This window comes from Antechinus flavipes, chromosome 2 (assembly GCF_016432865.1).
Source record: "Antechinus flavipes isolate AdamAnt ecotype Samford, QLD, Australia chromosome 2, AdamAnt_v2, whole genome shotgun sequence".
NCBI classification, from domain to species: domain Eukaryota; kingdom Metazoa; phylum Chordata; class Mammalia; order Dasyuromorphia; family Dasyuridae; genus Antechinus; species Antechinus flavipes.
The window spans coordinates 339,075,090-339,094,555 of record NC_067399.1 but is presented as its reverse complement, the minus strand read 5'-3'; the positions used below and the strand labels follow the sequence as shown (position 1 = coordinate 339,094,555).

Sequence of the window (19,466 nt, the reverse complement as noted above, 5' to 3'; positions counted from 1 at the left end):
TTAATAGCTTTTTATTTCCAAGTTATATGCATGGGTAATTTTACAGCATTGACAATTGCCAAACCTTTTGTTTCAATTTTTCCTCTCCTTCGCCCACCCTCTCCCCTAGATGGTAGGATGACCAAAACATGTTCAATATGTTAAAGTATAAATTAAATACAAAATAAGTATACATGTCCACTGTTATTTTGCTGTACAAAAAGAATTGGACTCTGAAATATTGTACAATTAGCCTTTGAAGGAAATCAAAAATGCAGACGGGCAAAAATATAGGGATTGGGAATTCTACGTAATGGTTCTTAGTCATCTCCCAGAGATTTTTCGCTGGGTGTAGCTGGTTCAGTTTATTATTGCTCCACTGGAAGTCTGCCATGTTTCAAAAGAAAGACAGTTACATTTGAGTTAGAAGAAACTCTTCTTTACAGATTCTAAGGCAAAGGAGATGTGGTCTTTTGATACAGTTTGCAGGATAGAGAATGAGGGAGAATAAAATAATGGAAATCCATACTTCCACTCCCCCATCCCAATATTTCCCAGGTAGACTGCTCTGTAATTGACCATAAAATTCTTGAACTAGTTCCAGCACAGGACTACATTGAACTGATGCTAAGTGAAATGAGCAGAATCAGGAGATCATTATACATGGCAACAAGAAGACTTTACAATGATCAATTCTGATGGATGTGGCTCTCTTCAACAATGATATGATTCAAACCAGTTCCAATTGTCCATTAATGAAGAGAGCCATCTAAACCCAGAGAGAGGACTATGGGTACTGAGTGTGGACCTCAACATAGCATTTTCACTCTTTCTGGTATTGTTTGCTTGCATTTTTGTTTTCCTTCTCAAGTTCTTCGTTTTTCTTGTGTAGCAAGAAAACTATATAGATATGTGTACATGATGAGATAATGGTTCTCTAGTTCACATATATCTAGTATGATATGATATAATCACTCTAGTTTGATATAATGATATAATCACTCTAGATTGGCTTATACTCAGTAAACTGTAATGATGTAATTGTAATAGAGTATTTAAGAACTGGGGTCAAAGTCATATTCAAATGGAGATTGATTGAGACTGGCAGACTGTCAGATTGCTAGAGGAGACTGGGTCAGACTGAGATTAGGTCTGACTATGACAGATGCAGACTGTGAAGGAGACAATAAAGACTTTGGACTCTTAAAAAAAAACTGATACAGGACTTCAAAACATGCAGGAATCATTGGATTCTCTGATACATGAAGTAATGGAGAATAGATTGATTTTGGACTACTTCTTGGCTGCTGAAGGATATGTACGTGTGATTGTTATTTATATATATTCTCCTCCTAGGACTTATGAACATGTTTATTTCCTCATGCTGATTCATATTGTTTGGTATATCTTTACTAGCCTGTGTTATATTACTATGTGCTTGTATAATACCTTCCATGCTGATGGATTTATGTGCACCTTGTTTCAAGTATACTTCTCCAGAGGTCCAGCCCTCTACAGGGAAGGAGGGGAAAATTTGGTACAGAAAGTTTTATAAGAGTCAATGTTGAAAAAATTATCCTTGCATATGTTTTGTAAATAAAAAGATATAAGAATAAAAAATAAAAAAAGTCTAAAATCAAAATGCATAGGTTTACAAAGGAAACCAAAGATTATTGAAAATAAAGGTATAATTTCTTCCTGTCTAAAAAAAAAAAAAAAAAGATGTCTGTGATATAGAGATGGCCAAGGTATAATATCCATGTAAGAAATGATAACTTAAATTCAGCCCTGCAAGCCTATAATTCTGAAAAACAGTTTTCAGCATTATGATGTGACAAACAGGAATTTAACTTACATGATAAAGAATTACTGAGACTTTCCATGTCACAATCTCCAAAAAGAAAGATTATAAGCAGGTTGAAGAGCTAATCCATGTATTTATGACTTCTTAAAATATTTATATTCAGTTATTGTTCTGTAAGAAATGACCAGCAGGATGAATACAGAGAGGACTGGCGAGACTTACATGAACTGATGCTAAGTGAAATGAGCAGAACCAGGAGATCATTATACACTTCGACAACGATATTGTATGAGGACATATTTTGATGGAAGTGGATTTCTTTGACAAAGAGACCTAACTGAGTTTCAATTGATAAATGATGGACAGAAGCAGCTACACCCAAAGAAAGAACACTGGGAAACGAATGTGAACTATCTGCATTTTTGTTTTTCCTCCCGGATTATTTATACCTTCTGAATCCAATTCTCCCGGTGCAACAAGAGAACTATTCGGTTCTGCAAACATATATTGTATCTAGGATATACTGCAACATATCCAACATATGTAGGACTGCTTGCCATCTAGGGGAGGGGGTGGAGGGAGGGAGGGGAAAAATCGGAACAGAAACGAGTGCAAGGGATAATGTTGTAAAAAAATTACCCTGGCATGGATTCTGTCAACATAAAGTAATTATTAAATAAAAATTAAAAAAAATATTTATATTCAGCTAGACCCTGCTACTTTTTGGAAGTTCTAATTTATAATGGTTGGTCAGTATTATTCTGATTTTATAGGTGACAATTACTGACTTCATATAGTGTTTAAGATTTGCACAGTGCCTTACAATTATCTGATTTGAACCTTACATAACAATCCTGTAAAGTTGCTACTATAGATATTGTTATCATCATTCAATAGAAGAGTAATCAAAGAAAGATTATGTGATTTGTCTATGATCATGCTATTAATAAGTGTTAGAATTGCTATTTGAGCCTAGATATTCCTGATTCTAAGTTTGGTACTCTAGGAACCATGGTACTTTAATAAGAAAAGTTGTGACCCTGAGGAGAATATTTTAATGGTGGAATGACAAGCATAACTTCAGTTTATCAAAACTCAGTCAGATGATTAAGGTACCTTATTATATACTTTTGCTCCTTAGAACAGTGATCAGATGTACCTTCAATTTGATATGTGGCCATGTGCCAGCTCTGCATACTCCATGAGGCCTGATTTGTCCAAACTTTGCCTGTTCCTTTGCTTTTAAACTTTTACTAAGTCTTTTGTCCCTTACTTTACCTCATGCTAAGATGATGAATTTGTTTCCAGCTAGACTTACTGGAGATTGATCTGAAGCAGACAAATTGTCTGAGTAGAAAACAAAACAGGGAAAGAAATGATAGTAAAGGAAAGTCACAAAATGCTGATGACTAAAGAAGGGTCAGGAAACCTAGTGAGACAAGTCAGTATTGTGTGGGATGGAGTATTAAGCCCCTCTTTACCCAATTTGACTTCTCAGAAGCATCTCTAGGTACAACATAAAGTTTTAATTCAGTTCTTGCAAGAAGAAGGCCAACACACTATCCGGGCAGTCCAAAATAGACTGGGCAAGTGTTGAGGGCAGGAGGTTACCTATCTAGCACCAAGGCGGAAGTACACTCCCCACTTTCTGCTGATTTTTAAATTCATTGGATGGATTAGAAAGAAATTAACTATTGACCAATAGTTAGTAACGCTGTCTGCTTCCTGTGGATCATGTGACTTCCTGAAGTTCAGGCCTAGGGGTCTTTCTGCCCTAGAGTCCTTCTGAACCTCAGGCCTAAGGTATGTCCTACTTTTGAAAACAGTGATTTATTTCATTCAATATGAAAGCTGGTACAATGATACATGAGAAAGTTACTTTACTGATTCCATCACTCATTTATTCTCTAAGTTATGTTTTTTGTTTGTTTGTTTTTGCATGTAGCTTGTTAATTCCTACTTTGGTGATTATATCCACCAGTGCTTTATAGGAATGTCCCATTAGATTATGAGCTTCTTGAAGAGTGGGGCTGCCTTTTCTTCTTTGTATATCTCCAGTGGTTAAGATGGTGCCTGGTAAATGGAAGATACTTAATAAATGTATGGTGAAGGAATGAATGAATGATCCATCCATAAGTGGAGATGCTCTCCCATGTATTCACCAAATCACGTCCAGGACCTCGTAGGACCAATTCAAGATACAGCTTCTCCAGGAAGTTATTTCTAATAAATACCACTCCATTGTCATTTATCACTTATTCAGCTAGTACCATACCACTTCACGAATAGCAAATGTTTTCATGTTTTATGGAAATGTGGTTTGTTTCCAAATATTCTTCTATTTATTCAAAGCACTATCAATAGGCTTTCATTTTCATGCTAATAAACTCCAAAATTCCTTTATCTGTTTATAATCTTTTATTGTTTCACTTTCCTCTATGCCTTAATCCTGTTTTTCCTCTTCATATTAACTTTCATTTCCTCCATCCATTTATTTTCTTTAGGATATAACCTCTGCATTGGCTATTATTCATCTATCTTTCCTACCTCAATCCTTTCATGAAGCACTTCAATTCTATATTAACCTATTTAATCAAGTAGATTTTTTGCTACTATTAACATGCAGCTCAACAGAAATGGAGAAAAATGACAAAACCATATTGGTTCAGTCTACTACAAATTTGTTATTATATCTCAAATAAGTCTTCACTGAAGGCAAAGCAATTCTATACTTCACTAATCAATATGTTATCTTCCTTATAGCAGTTATTCTAAGCCTTTTCACTGATCCTTAAGCCTCCTATAGTATTCCCTCCTCTCAGTTAAGAAATTTGTCCCATATTTCACTAAAAAGATGAGGCTTTTTCCCAAGAGCTCTCTTTTTTTATAGAAGTCACACATCTTCCCACACAATTCTTCCTTTACTCCTGTCTCTCATAAAGAAATGGTCCTTTTAACTGCCAAGGCAAATTTTGCTGCATGAATTTTTGATTCTATCCCTGTCCAGATTCTCTAGCAGATTGCTCCCACTATCATCCCACTTTTGTTCTAATCTTCAGGCTCTCCCTATATCTTTTCACAGTATCTTTATATCTTCTTTCCACTCACAAAGACACCACTATAGTTTAGGCTCTCACCACTTCTTTCCTGGACTACTGCGACAGGCATTCTAACTGGTCGGTTTCTCTCCATTTCAATACCTCATATACTCAGCTGCCATGGTGATTTTTCCAAAACATAGATCTGACTGTGATACCTTTCCTCAGTTAATTTGAGGATCAAACCAAACACTCCTGACCCCAAGCACCCTCCCTCCCCCCAGTTTTGTGCTTTACAACTTGCTCTCTTCCCTATTTTCCTTTTTTGGAGGTTTTACTCCCTTTTACACATTCTAGATTGTATATATTTATTTCCATCACTTAATTTTGGTCCTTATTAACAAGGAAAGGGTAGAGATCAAAGGAAAGAAAGTATTGTCCTCAATTCGAGATATCATATGTACATTCTTGGAGTTTCATATTTACAGCACATAAATGCCATCTGGTCTTTATGGCATAACTTCAAGGATCATAGAATTAACAAGAATACATCTCAGCTGGAAAGAAAGAAGAAAGGCTGCTTTACGCTTATTTAACAAAATTATTAATACAGAATTAGCAGCCCTTGAGACTGGACTGCAGAGTTCTGGAGTTTTTAAATTATTTTTCCTCCTGCCAAGAATGTAGGGAAGCTGCCATCTTTCAGGTAAATTCATTTTTGCTGGCAAATCAGCAAAATTCCAATGCCAAAGCAGATGGATCCAGAGAGTTTCAACATAGTCCTCCCAAGTGGGAAACATGTCATTGCAAGTTTTGGTTTGAAAGCATGAGGGACAGTAGAAGAGTAGGCAGATGATGTGTTGGAAAGCAATATGCAGCAGATCTGGTAATAGGAAGGGTTCCCAGATGGCAGCAGATTGAAGATAATCAGATTTGATTTTAATCTCTGCTATGTAAGCAACTGCATCTGCATTATGACCAGGACAGGGGTTAAATGATAGGTAGTTTACCAAACAGTAAATTTTATCTTTTGTTCTCTTCTGTTGTTTAACATATAAAAATTTCGTTATCTTAAAGGTATGATCTATTTATTATAAGTAAGTTAGATGCTAATACAGATTGTGGCCCGAGAATGTAATCTTTTTTCCCTGTGGCCACAAATTGGGTCATTAGGGCACATAGTTTTGAACATGGAACCTTGGCCTTCCCAAACCAGAATGGATTTTTGATCCTAGTCATCCCTTAAAGAGATGTTATATGCTATTTCAGGATTACCTGGAAGCTTGGTAAGTAATTTCCACATTGTTTTGCTTTCCTGTCTACAATGCAACAGTTCTGTAAAATAAAGAATTTCCATCTACCTTATGAAAATGAAAAATCTAACAGTACACATGCATTTTAATGAGTTCTAGAAGTATCTGAAATCTTGGTGGCAAAAGTATGCTGGTACTTGCTAGGGAACATGAACTATATTTAGACAAATGATTAATGGGAGAGGAATGGCAAGAGTAGGCATTAAAGGCCAAATGATCTGCTCTGGTTCTCATCTGTGCCCTTCCCTTATATTGAATCAGAAGAAATGGTAGGTCTTTCCATAATAAAGGCAGTTATGATTTATGTGCATCCAATTAGCTTATTCGCATTCTCTAAAGGACAAAATAAAAAATAAAATATTATTTTATTGTCTTTGCCCAGACATTGTCTTGAATTACAAATTTAAATGTAGAAGATGAAAACTGAATTAATTTGGAATGGATGATAATGGAAAATAGGATCTCAGAGTTTCTTAAAGTCACCAAAGTGATTCCACAGTCATAAACTTAACTATAGAATTCAAGAAGTTACTTTAAAAAAAGTACTCTATCCACTGTGCCTCCCAGTTGTCTAAAAAGTTAATATCTATATAGTACTTCAAGGTGTGCTTACATATTCCCATTTATAGATACATGTCTGTTTTGCTTGCTATAGTGTTCAATACATACTCCAATAGACCTTATTGATGTAAGTATTCCCTCAAAAAATGTAGCTCAAATCAAATCAAAAGAATGAAGCAAGAGGAAAAAATGACTGAATAGTCTCTTCTAACATTCAGTATACCAACTAAAAAAGTTTAAAGTTGATAGCTTTATGGGACAGCCAAGGTCAACGAAAGTAAAATAACTCCTGATAAGAATAATGTCAGTTATTGTCTAGACTAAGAACGCAACCAGCAGTGGTATAAATCTAAGTGACTATATATATTCTGGTAGAGACTCGCATAAAAATATGATATGGTATAGTTTCCACTCTCAGTTTATCAGTGTATTTTACTGACTACATCCTTAGTATGATAGGTAGCATAGTACAGTGGATTAATATGTCTTTGGAGTCAGAAAGATCTGAATTGAAGTCCTACATCTGCCATATTTGAGTCTCAGGAAGTTACTTTACTTTCTCTGGAAACTCTCTAAGTTGCAAAGAAAATGGTTATTTGCATTGATAGTAGTAGCTTTTTTAATGGGAGCATCTTGTGAAATCACAAATCTTATTAAAAAAAATCTCAGAGTACATTTAAAAGACTAGCTAGAAAACAAATGAATTCTATGATACTTTGCTTGGATATCACAAATTAAAAAAACACATGAATCTAGAAAACCTGCATAATTTGGGGTCTCTATCCTGCTATAAGGAGATGCGTCTTTCTTTTCCAGAATCTTCATATGCTTTTCCATTACTTTGAATTCAACTTCCTTTAGTGATTTTTTTTGTTTACATGATTATAGTCACTATATATGTATTTATATACATATATATATATATAGTTCTCTTAATTCTATTTATTTTTCTGTGCATCATTTCACACAAATTTTCCCATGTTCCACTGAATTTCTCATATTCTTAATTTATCACACATGTTATATACATATAGCATAGTTGTTTTTTTTTTTTTTTTAGCCATTGTTGTTTATTGTTCTTTGCTACTAAAAAAGAATATTGTCATAAAGATTTTGGTATGTATTTGGAGCTTTGTTTTTTTCTTTGATTTCCTTGGGGGTATACTGAGTAATGAGATTGCTGGATCAAACAGTATGAACAGTTCAGTCATTTTTTTGTTTCATAATTCATAATTGAACTCCAGAACAGTCAAACCTTATAACAGCTCCATCAACAGTAACATCAGTGTATTTAATTTTCCATAGACCTTCCAAATGGAAGCTGTTTCTCTTCATCTTTGTCATAGCAGAGTTATGTGAAACTTAAAAATTGTTTTAATTTGTATTTCTTATTCTATTAATAACTTAGAATATGTTTTCATTTAATCACTTATACTTTGCAGTTTAATCTGGAATTATATATGTTAAGTCTCTCTATCTTTTGGATAGAGGGAATTATTCTTTTAGTTTCAGTCTTTCATCAATGATGTTTGATACAAATATTTTTTCCATTCTATTTCTTTTCTGATTTTGTATTCATGGGTTGGCTTGGTGGTTTTTTTTTGGGGGGGGGTATGTGTACAAAAGCCTTTTAAATAACCAAAATTATATTTATATGATCTCCTTTCTCTCTTTGGTTAAGCATTTTCTCCAAGCCATAGTTGTAAAATACACTTGATCTTGTTTTCATCTGTTTTTTTCCTCCTTTTATAATATACATTTTCATATTTAGGTCACATATCCATTTTGAGTTTATTGTGGTACATTATAGAAAATGTTGGTCTAATTTTAATTTCTGCCAAATTGCTTTCCAGTTTTCTCAGCAGTATTTTTGAAAAAAGGAGTCTCTACTCAATAATTTATATTCTTGGGTTTATGAAACAGAGAACAACTGTTTTCACTTGCTTCTGTTCCTTGTTTACGCGGCCTGTTCTACTTATCTACTAGTTAAAAAAAAGTTTTTAAAGCAAATTCCAAATGATTTGATTTATAATATATTATGGTAATATGGTAATATTATGCTCCCTTTATTCATACTTTTTCCTAATATTCTGAATTTTTTGTTATGTGCAAATACCTTTCATTTTTTGGATCAAGTTTTAAAAATCTACTTTGGCAATTTGGCATAAGACTAAATCTTTGAACTAATTTAACTAATATTTATATTGTTATGGTGTATGCTCATCAAATGATTCTTCACTATTTCTATAAAGAATCTTTTGTAGTTCTATTTCTGCATCTTATGTCTTTCAACAGGTTAATTCCCAAATATTTTGTAGTTATTTTCTTTAATATCATTTCTTCCTGTTTTTTTTTAGAAGATTCTATGTAAAATGTTGATTATTTCAGGGATTTACTTTGTAATCTGAAAACTTGTTGCAGCTATTAATAACCTAATTTATTTTTTGAATTTCTGGGATTTTCTAAGTATGTTATTTCCATCTATTAATAGAAGTAGTTTGTTTTTCTTCTTTAGCAATGTTTATACCTTTGAGTTTTGATTTCTTTGATTTCTTATTATTATAGTTCACATTTCTGGAACCATGTTAAAAAATACTGAGGAGAGAGGGCAATTTTGTTTTCTCCTTATTTGTACTGGGAAAGCATCGATTACTTTTCAATAGTAAACAATATTTGCTTTTGGTTTTCAATATATGAGTTTTTGACCATATTACAGAAGGGCTCTTGATCTTTTTATGCTTTTTAGGATTCTTGACACAATGAGAGCTGTATTTTGTGTGTCTTTTTTGTCTAGCTTTTGAAGTAACCATGTGTTTTTGTTATCTTTGGTTTTTATGTTTATGCTAATTGTTTTCCTTATTAATGAACTATATGTATCCCTGCTGTAAATCTAATTTAGATATAGTGAATTATTTCTGACTACATTTCTTTAATCTTATTTGTGAGGATTTAATTTTTGTTTTTGAATCTGTCTTCATTTTGAGATTGCTCAATAATTCTTTTTCTTGTTTGTCTCGTTTGGGAATCAAGAACATATTTGTCTCAAAAAGGAGTTTAGAAACTCCTTTTTTTCTTTTTTACTTTTGAAAACAATATTTATGAAGCTCAAAGGTGCATCTAACTTTCAGTTGTGGAACTCTGTTTCTACTCACTGATACATCGCTGTATGCTTCTATGTGTAGTGGGCAAGAACTGTATAAAAATTTTCATTCAGTAAATGAACAAAGAAAAGTATAGCCTGGATTTAGAAATGAAACATGAATAGTCTAACCTTTATATGGAGAAAGAATATGATCATTGGAATAAATAAAGTCCTTTGTTGGTACCTGCTACATTATTGCTATCTGAAAAGATCACTAAAAATGGCAATATTGAGAAATAGGAAAAGTCTATTTAAATTTATGAATTCAAGAGAGTAGAACATGATCTTAGTGTTCTGCATCATCTTTGTGGCTTCTGAGAGAACCACATCTAAAAAAATTATCTCAGAATTTTTTTTTTTTTTTTTTTTTGCTGAGGCAATTGGGGTTAAGTAACTTGCCCAGGGTCACATAGCTAGAGCAAAGGCTAATGTTGAAGAATTGTCCATGCATATGTTTTGGACAATAAAAAGTTTTAATAAAGGGGGGAAAAAAGAAATCTTGGTGTTTGGTCCTTGGTGCGGGTGCAGTAGCAATCAGGACGCTGTAGTAGATTGAGAATGGTGCTGGAGAATATGGTCCACATTGTAAAAGTGAAGCTCCCTGCCTACCTCAAATGGCTCCCAATCCCAGAGAGCAACATGGGCTTGCCCTGATCAGAATGACTTCTGGATGTAATTACACTGCTAGGCTACCTTGTAATATGTCCATTCCTCCCTAGGAAGAAATAACAGAACGATGATAGTTTATTTAATCTCAAGATTCAGAAGAAAAATCAAAAGTAGCAAATGAAATAAACATTGAAGATTTGTATTTTATTAAAGTTGCTTACTGTAGAACTCTCTGGCTTCTTATAAGTCCTACTAAGATGGTTCTTGCCTGTGATGGGATTACAAATAAAATGAATTAACAAGCGATAATGTGGGGCCACTAGTACTGAAGAAGAAAGAAGTTTAGGTGTGTTAGACTAATTAACTTATGTGATATCAAATCATTTTACATTTTGTTCAATTATTTGTGTCTACAAGTGCTTTTACATGGGAGATGGTATCATTAGTAGTCTTAATGTTGTTGATGTAATCATTATTTCTGCCATTTAGTTTTCTTAGCACATGACTGTTCTGTATTTGATACTTTGTATATTCAGAATTATTTATGTAGAACTTAAAAAATGAACCAACCTTTCTTTTATGAAATAAGTTTCCTTTGTATTTCAGCAATAAAATCATACTTCTGATATTGATTTTTTTTACTTTTCTTTTTTCCCTCAATTGTATTTTCTCTTTCCAAATACATGTAAAGACAGTTTTCAGCAGTCACTTTTGTAAGACTTTGTGTTCCAAATTCTCTTTTCTTCCTTGTCTTTCCCCTTTCTCAAGACAGTAAGCAATCTGATATTTGTTAAACATATGCAATCTGATACTGATTTTTAACTGTGAGATTGTTAGCCTAAGATTTTTATAATATTTTTGAATTATAGTTTTATCTGTAATGACTTGTATGTGATGATCGTGTTTTCAATATCTACATTTTTTTTCCTACAGTGTAAAAATACCTCTTTTTTCAAACACTTTTCTGCCTTACTTAAAATTATTTTTCAGTCTTGTTATTATCTTTATATGAATAAGAAAATATATAATGTTCCCATGAAAGCAATGTGTTAGGTAATGGTTCTTTGATATTGGTTCCAAGTGAAGAAAATGAAATAATTAGGACTTTTAAAAATCCAAATAACTTAAGGGATGGTTATTTGCTTTATAAGCAGGATTCTTTGGTTTACCAAAAAAAGGATTCCTTTAATAGGGCTTCTTTGAATAAAAATTTTTCTGATAATATCATGAACTAGAAAAGCTTGGCTATGGGACAGGATAGCATTATTAAAACCTACTTTCTAGATAAGGATCAGGGAATAAACATTTGGGGATTTTTTTTGTTTTGATCTGTAGTTTTTGTGGGTGAACATAAAAAAAAATCTAAAATCATAATGTAAAACCTCAGAAAAATGACTGAATTTTAAAAGAAGTTGATAAACAGGAAAGTTTCTTAAAATTGAGGAATTTACCAAAAAAAAAAAAATCTTGATGTTTATGGAACCCACAGATTAATAGAATGAAGGATAACCACTTCATACTAATAGACTAAATAATTTACCTGTTTAAAAAATAATCCCCAAGGCTAATAAAGGCTCTACAAAGATGAAACATTATAATTACTTATTGGCACTAGCTAAGTTGGTTGGACATGCTGACAATCAAGTTGAGGCTGATAGTTATTTATTTCAAAAGACTCCAGTCATCTTGCGTCTTATTTAATACAAATTTTTTGATCTAATGACCTCACTGTTTCACAAACAAGACATTCCATCTCTATCCCCTGATGCCTGGGACATCTCCCTCCTCTACTCTTGACTTTTAAACTCTCTGGCTTCCTGTAAATGGAACTAAAATTCCACTTTCTATAAGAAGCTTTCCTCAAACCCTTCTTAATTCCAGTGCTTTCCCTTTGTTAATTATTTTCTATTTATCCTATATATAAATTTATTTATATTTATTTGTATATTATTTTCCCATTAGATTGTAAGCTATTTGAGGGTAGGGGCTGTCTTTTGCTTCTTTTTGTATCCCAGATCTTAGGATGGTGTCTGGCACATAGTAAGTATTTAATAAATAAATATGGAATTAAACTATGTCAAAGAGATCTCTTGCCACTCTTACGAAGTCTACCCGACTAGTAGATCAGAAACAAATATTTCAAATAAAGATGACTTTGCACACTATTTCTGAAGAACTAATAAAAATGCTAGCTAGTCTAAATCCTCTATAAATTCAAGATTTAGAAGGTAGGACTATATTTTGAATGAAGATTTTGATCAGCCAATACTATCAATTTGCACTAGTACAGGTCACAGAAAAGCAAAGGCTCTCTAATCAGTGATCACTAACTTATAGTGTCCTAAATGAAAATAAAGGGGAAATTATATATGTAGTTTGACAGTAATACTAGTGCTTACCAATGCAACGTATGCCTTTTTATGTAATTATTTGTGTTCAATGATGCACATGTTAATTGCTGCAGGCTCCTTTTTAAAATTAAATTTTCTCTCATACATTTATTTGCTTTGTATTATCACCACACATTTATTATATAGTTTGTTAAGCATGTTTAATTTGTGGTTAAGTTAGTTTGGCTATATTGTATAATCTATCAGTGTTACAGAGTAAATGTAATTGATTCTGTTAAGATTTCTATTGGCTGCCTTGCAAAAAGACCTAAGTCATTAAAAATCCTGTGAATTATATGTCTTCCCAACTCTGGAATAAAAAGTTACTTCTAGCTCTAGAAGGCAGCTTTTTGTTTGTTTTTTCCTAATTAAATGGAAATTTTAATTTTTAGGAAAGAGAAAAAAGTTGATTATTGGATTTGATTACAAAGTGCTCCACACACCTTTTTCCTGAGATTCTTTAGTATAAAGTGTTGGCATACAGGAACCATCTGACAGTGGCTGCTGGAGATCCAACCCAGAATGGATCTCCTCTTGTGTGAGAATGATACAAGGAGACTAAGAGGCAGTTGCTGTTCTCTGACCTCTCTGACTGAGAAGCTGTTGGTCTAACCTCTCTCCTCTTCCCTCTGCCTCCAATTTATCTCATTCCCAGTCTGTTACATCTGTGTCAGCAAAGGCTGCCCTGCAACTCCTTCAGATGCTATGATGCACAGTTATGGAGGCTCTCGGAGAATTGGCCTGTCCCTTAACAATATGGTACTCAGGGAAAGTATTTAAGACATTTAAGGCATTCAAGAAAGTATTTAAGATGGATGATGCTGAATTTTCTATAATGATTGAAATTTGGGATTATGGATCTTCTGCTACAAGATACAGATTGAGAGAAGTCCTGAGTAAAGACTTTTTTTTCCCCTTATCTTCCTGCCTGGTACCTATCTATCCACACTCACTAAAATTTGATTTGCTAATTTATTACCCAAATTATCATAAACTGCATTTTGCCTCAACTGCAATAATGCCAGAGGGTAAACTAGAAACATACAGAAATATAAAATGAGGCTGAGAACCCAAACGCTGCCTAAATGTTAAGAATTTTCCTAACTATGGGCTTGAAATGCCCCCAGTAACTTTTCCTCTAAAATAAACTCCCTAAAGATGAAGGAGGAACAACATGGACCTCAAAGTCTATTATATTGTTCCCAAGATTTAAATAGAGCTAATTATTGTAATAGTGTTATACAAATACATGGAGGGCTGTTGATTATAGTAGCCTCCCCATGTTTTTTGCTTTTCTTTTGATAATGTCATCACAGCAATTAATGAAAGGATGGGTTACATTACTTGAGCACTTAGCTATGAACTGCTTGAGGTGATCTACTAGCCAACTAAGTAAGAGTTACAAAGAGTTTTTACTGAGAAAAGAGATACAGTTTAAGAGATGATTGCTGTGATGCTCTATACTTTAATGGAAAAACTAATGGGAAAATAAGTCAATTTGGCTTGAAGGTTTCAAGCTTTCATTCCTTTTAAATTTTCTGTAAGGATCTTGTACTTAATTTAATATAGTCTACTTGCTTTTTCCCCTTCATTTTCTGATACTCTTAGTCAAGTCTTTGTATTATGCTAACATAACTTTTCCTTATTTATTCCAAAGTGATGATTTTTCTGAATATGAAAATCTTTTCTTCAAAAGTTCCTATCACTTTAAAATTAAGAAACTTTTAGCTGTAAAAATAAGAAACTTTTTAAAGCTAATTTTCCCATTTTACTTCCAATTCATCTTAAAATGTCATTATTATAATTATTATTATTATTTTTTCTTTTAACAAATATATAATCCCTGAACATTTTGAAACACAGATAGCAGGAGTGTATAAAATACAAGATATTCCAAAAGTCTTAATGTGCATGCATAGCAACAGAAAGGCATGATGATATATTATCTATTTATGGGATGAGATTCTAAAACTTGTTCCTCCTATTAATTTTATTACTTTCATCAATAACACTATAATTTGCCTAATCTTCCCATGTTGAAAACATTTGATTCTTTCCCTCACCTGTATCATCCCAGTGTTTACTGTGTCCTGGAAAACAATATCTCTTGCAGCTGTCCTTCCCACTATCTTTATTCCCACTACTGACAGTCTAATACTGGTTCTCACTGCCACTTGCCTGGTCTCTTGCAATAATATCTCATAGTTTTTCTTTCCTTCTTTCTCTCCTTCTAATCTGATTGATCATACAGGTAGTTAGACTAATTATCCTTGTCCATAGATAGATATGGACATGATCCTTCTCTGCTTAAAAATCTTCAATGGCTCCTTACTGCCTCCTTACTAAAATACAAATGTTTCTGGTTGATAGGGCAAGGCTCTCTATAGCTTAGCACAATCCTACCTTTCTAATTTTATCTGATATTGTCCTTTATTACATCACACCAGGGTTTCCTGCCTACTGTTTAGCATCCAGTGGAGAGAGAAGAAATGCCATTCTATTGTTCTTGTTCTTCTTTTGGCTTTAGGGGAAGAAGAAAAACATCATTCTACCATTCCAGATCTCTTTCCTGGTATTCTATATTCCTTGGAAACAGGAGAAATATGGTTCAATTGCATATACATCTCCTGTTTTTGTGAGGAGAGAAATACCATTTCACAATGTTCATCTCCTGTCTGGTCTCCAACCTCCCTTATAAAGGAGAAAGGCCACCTAATTAAGTTTCCATCCTAGTTTCATGACTTAGAAAGTGAAGTAATACCATTCCTTGAAGTCCACTTACTTAACTACTAGTCTGAACAACCAAAGAAAGGATTTAGTCTGAAGAAAGAATTTATTGCTTTAATAAATATCTCCCTGAACTCATTCCTCAATGACCAACAAATTTCTCCCTGATTAAATCTTTTGCACCTTACTGATTCTGAACTTAAAGTCAATATTCAATTCCCATTCCCCATCCCCATTTCCACAACTCATTCCCCATAGTGCTTTATTCTAAAACTATCCATTCCTTCCACTGTCCTCAATGAAATGCTTGCTCCATAGTCAACACACTTTTCTTCTTATTTTAATTAAATATCAAACTTATTTTCATATTTCTTTTCCTTTCCCACTCCTATCTTCTGACTCTTACCTGAAACCTGGATTCTTACTGATAATAATTCTTTTTTCCAAGACTGGTTGTACTTTTGCTCATTTCATCCATTCACTGGTCATGGAATACTTCTAGATCCCCATAGCCATTTCTAGATTCTCTTTTAGTACCATCATTTTATAACTTCTCCTCCTTTGAGGTTCATTCAATACATATCTAATGCCCAATCAAAATTCTGGGAGCTACTGCCTACTGATTTCCAAGACACTACTCCTCTTCCTTTCTCAAAGAATTCAGTGCCTGATTTAGTCTTTGTCTTCTTCAGTTCCTACCCTTATGCTAGGAAGTTCAACACACATATTAATTCTCCCTCATACAATAGGTCTAATATACAGCTCCTCAATTTACTCATTTTCCATATCAATGCTTTCATTCCTTCTCAGCCACAAATGATCAAATCCTTAAATCTTAGCATCACTCACAAATCTACCACTTCCTATGTTCATGAACTCTAAATTTCCATTGTATGACCATAATCTATTGTCATTCTATCTCCCTTTTTGCTTTGCAATTCTAAACTATGCCTTAGTCCATATATAACCAAAAATCACTCACCCATTCTTCCCAGGTCATTATCCTAACATCCTGTTTTCCCCATTTTGAACAATTTGTCAATCAGTTAAACTTTATACTTTCTTCTTTTGAATTCCCTGTCCTTATCACATCACCAATTTTGTCCCACTAAATTTCAGCCTTGGATCATTTCCATTATCCATTGCCTTTGTTCTTACCTGCATGCTGCTGAACAATGCTTGAGAAATTCATGAAACATTGCTAATTAGATCCACTACAAATTTATGTTACATAAATTCAACTGGCCCCTTATTTTACACTGCCCTAATTAACTCACTATCCTATTTACCACAGAGGCTTTCTAAATCTTTTCATTTTTCCTGAAACCTCCCCTGGCTCCCCTTTCCTCTAACCTCTCAGCTGAGAACCTTGTTTTATATTTTACTTGAAAAAAAATTGAGACCATTCATCCTCTTCCCCATTTTACATCGCCCAGCTCTTCCGTCGCTATCTCCTCCTTGACCCCTATCTCATATAATGAGAAGGCCCCTCTCCTTGGCCAAGGGGAATTCCTCTACATGCACAAATCATTCCATTCTACCTTGTCTTCTCTAACAGATGTTCTATTATCTGTATTTTCTCTGATAATCTCAGTCAAGTCTTTGTATTATGCCAACATAACTTTTTCTTATTTATTTCAAGGTGATATTTCTGAATATGAAAACCTTTTCATATTCATATTTTGAATATTTCACATTCAACTGGCTATATACTCATGTTTCCTTCATCTGCAAAGGACCCCCATTTAATCTATCCATCTTCACTAGTTTTCATATTTCTCCTCCCTTTTGTGATTAAACTCTTTAAGAAGGAATCTGTCTACAAAATGTGCCTTTACTTTATTTTCATTCTCTTCTTAACTCTGTACAATTTGGTCTCAAACTTTATCATTCTCTCCAAAGTTACTAACAACCTCCAAAATGCCAAATTTAATGATCTTTTCCAAACTGTCAGGCACCCTTATTTCCTTGAGATCTCTTCTCTCAAGGTTTTTATGACATTATCCTTTATGATTCTCTTTCTACCTACTACCTACTACTTTTAGGCTCCTTTGTAGCTTCATCCAATTCATACCTGTTAACAGTGGGTTAGATGTCTTTGCCCCTCTTCTCTTTCCTCTCTATACCATTTTGCATGGTGATTTCATCATTTCCTATGGATTAAGTGATTATTTCTCTGCTAATAATGGATATTTAAAACTTGATGTCCCATAGATATCCAACTAGTCCAGAACTGAATCTACTGTCTTTCCTTCCTAATCTTCCTCTCTTCCTAACTTATTATTGAGGGTAATAACATCCACTAACCACCCAGGATTGTACCTTAAGTGTTCTTAGCCTCTTACTATCTCAGTCCTCCCTCTAACCCCCATTCAATCTGTTGCCAAGGTCTATTGATATACCTTTATTACATCTCTCATAAATGCCCTCTTATTTCCTCTTACATTGCCACAATCATGGCGCAGGTCCTCATCATCTCATCACCTAAGATTAAGATTAGAGTTGGATAGAAAAAACACAAATATAATACCACTACTGGAAAATGAATTCAAAGTATATACTGTACTGCTAGTGAGCCAATGCCATCTTTGCACATGAAAGGATCACAGATTTAGGGCTGAAAAGGGCATCAAAGGTCATTTAATTTAACCCTTTTATTTTCACGAATGAAGAAACTATGGCCTAGTGAGGTTAAGTTATTCATTCAGGGTCATATAGCCAATAAGAATCAGAGGCAGAATTTAAACCTAAGTTTTACTCCAAACCTAGTAATATATTCACTGTACTATGTGGCTTCAATGCTATTAGAAGATTTTGAGAGAAATGATTATCAAAAATTAATGATTTAGACAGATTCAGAGGTCTCTCTTTTTCTATATTCATTTCAAAACTTCAGCCTCTAAAGACTGCACTAATATCTTCTGTCTAATGCTACCCAATCTGACAAGAAATCTCTAATCTAAGAAGAATTCCATTCAATCAAGCTTGAGTGGAAACACAGCCTTTTGTCTAAATTGCCCAAGTTTGGGGGTGATCTGGGCATAGAGCCAGTCTCCTTATCCAAGGGTGACAAGTCTCAGCCCCTTATTGTAATATTCATTCTGTCATTGATTGTTCATCAATCAATGTTGATTCTCATCCTGGGGAAATCTGCTGTTCAGAGGTTATATGAACTGTGAGTCTGCCTCTATGATTGGTCAAAGAGAGAAATAGCCAAATGCTAGCATTATTAATAAAAAGATTAACTTACGCAAAAATTATGTCTCTCAAACCCTTTAAAATGCCACAGATAAAAATGTTTATTTAGAAATATGCTTATGTTTTAAAAGTGCAATGAGATGTATAAAGAATAATGAAATGTATGGAGAAGAAGATGTAATAAGATATGCATAATTTAGAAAGTTAGCAATTTTTATGAATGTAATAGTACAATAAGATGAAACTATTTTAAGGATGTACTGTAATTCACTCAGGGAACAATGTCATGAAATGTATATGTACATATATGCATATGTACATGGAGACAAAGACCTATAGTGAAAGTTAACAAAAGATAATGTCTATATAAAGAAACATCCACAAGTTACCTATCCTAGGCTAGTCCTTAGCAATTAGTAAAGACCAATGCAGTTATTTAAAACCTCTAACACAAATTAGAGTCAGAAAACTGAGATTCAGATCATACCTATGGACTACAAATGTGATCCCATATAAGTGACCTAAGCTCTTTTGTTTCAGTTTCTCTATTTGTAACATGGGGATAATTCCTGCAATTACTGTTTGACAGGACTATTGAGGTCTAAATGACATATTGTTTGCAAAATGCTTTGGAAACCTTAAAGTGCTGTAAAAATGCTGGCTGTTATTGTTCTCATCTATATTACTTGGATAAATTCCTCAGTT

At 33.6% G+C, this 19,466-nt stretch overlaps 1 protein-coding gene and 1 pseudogene across 16 annotated transcripts in view; one reads left to right on the top strand and one right to left on the bottom strand.

The window, feature by feature from the left end:
* Positions 1-19,466, bottom strand: part of GPHN (gephyrin) — a 725,565-nt gene that overhangs the window by 106,556 nt on the left and 599,543 nt on the right. The window lies entirely within an intron of this gene.
* On the top strand, positions 6,982-11,942 carry LOC127549641 (CDGSH iron-sulfur domain-containing protein 2-like; annotated as a pseudogene).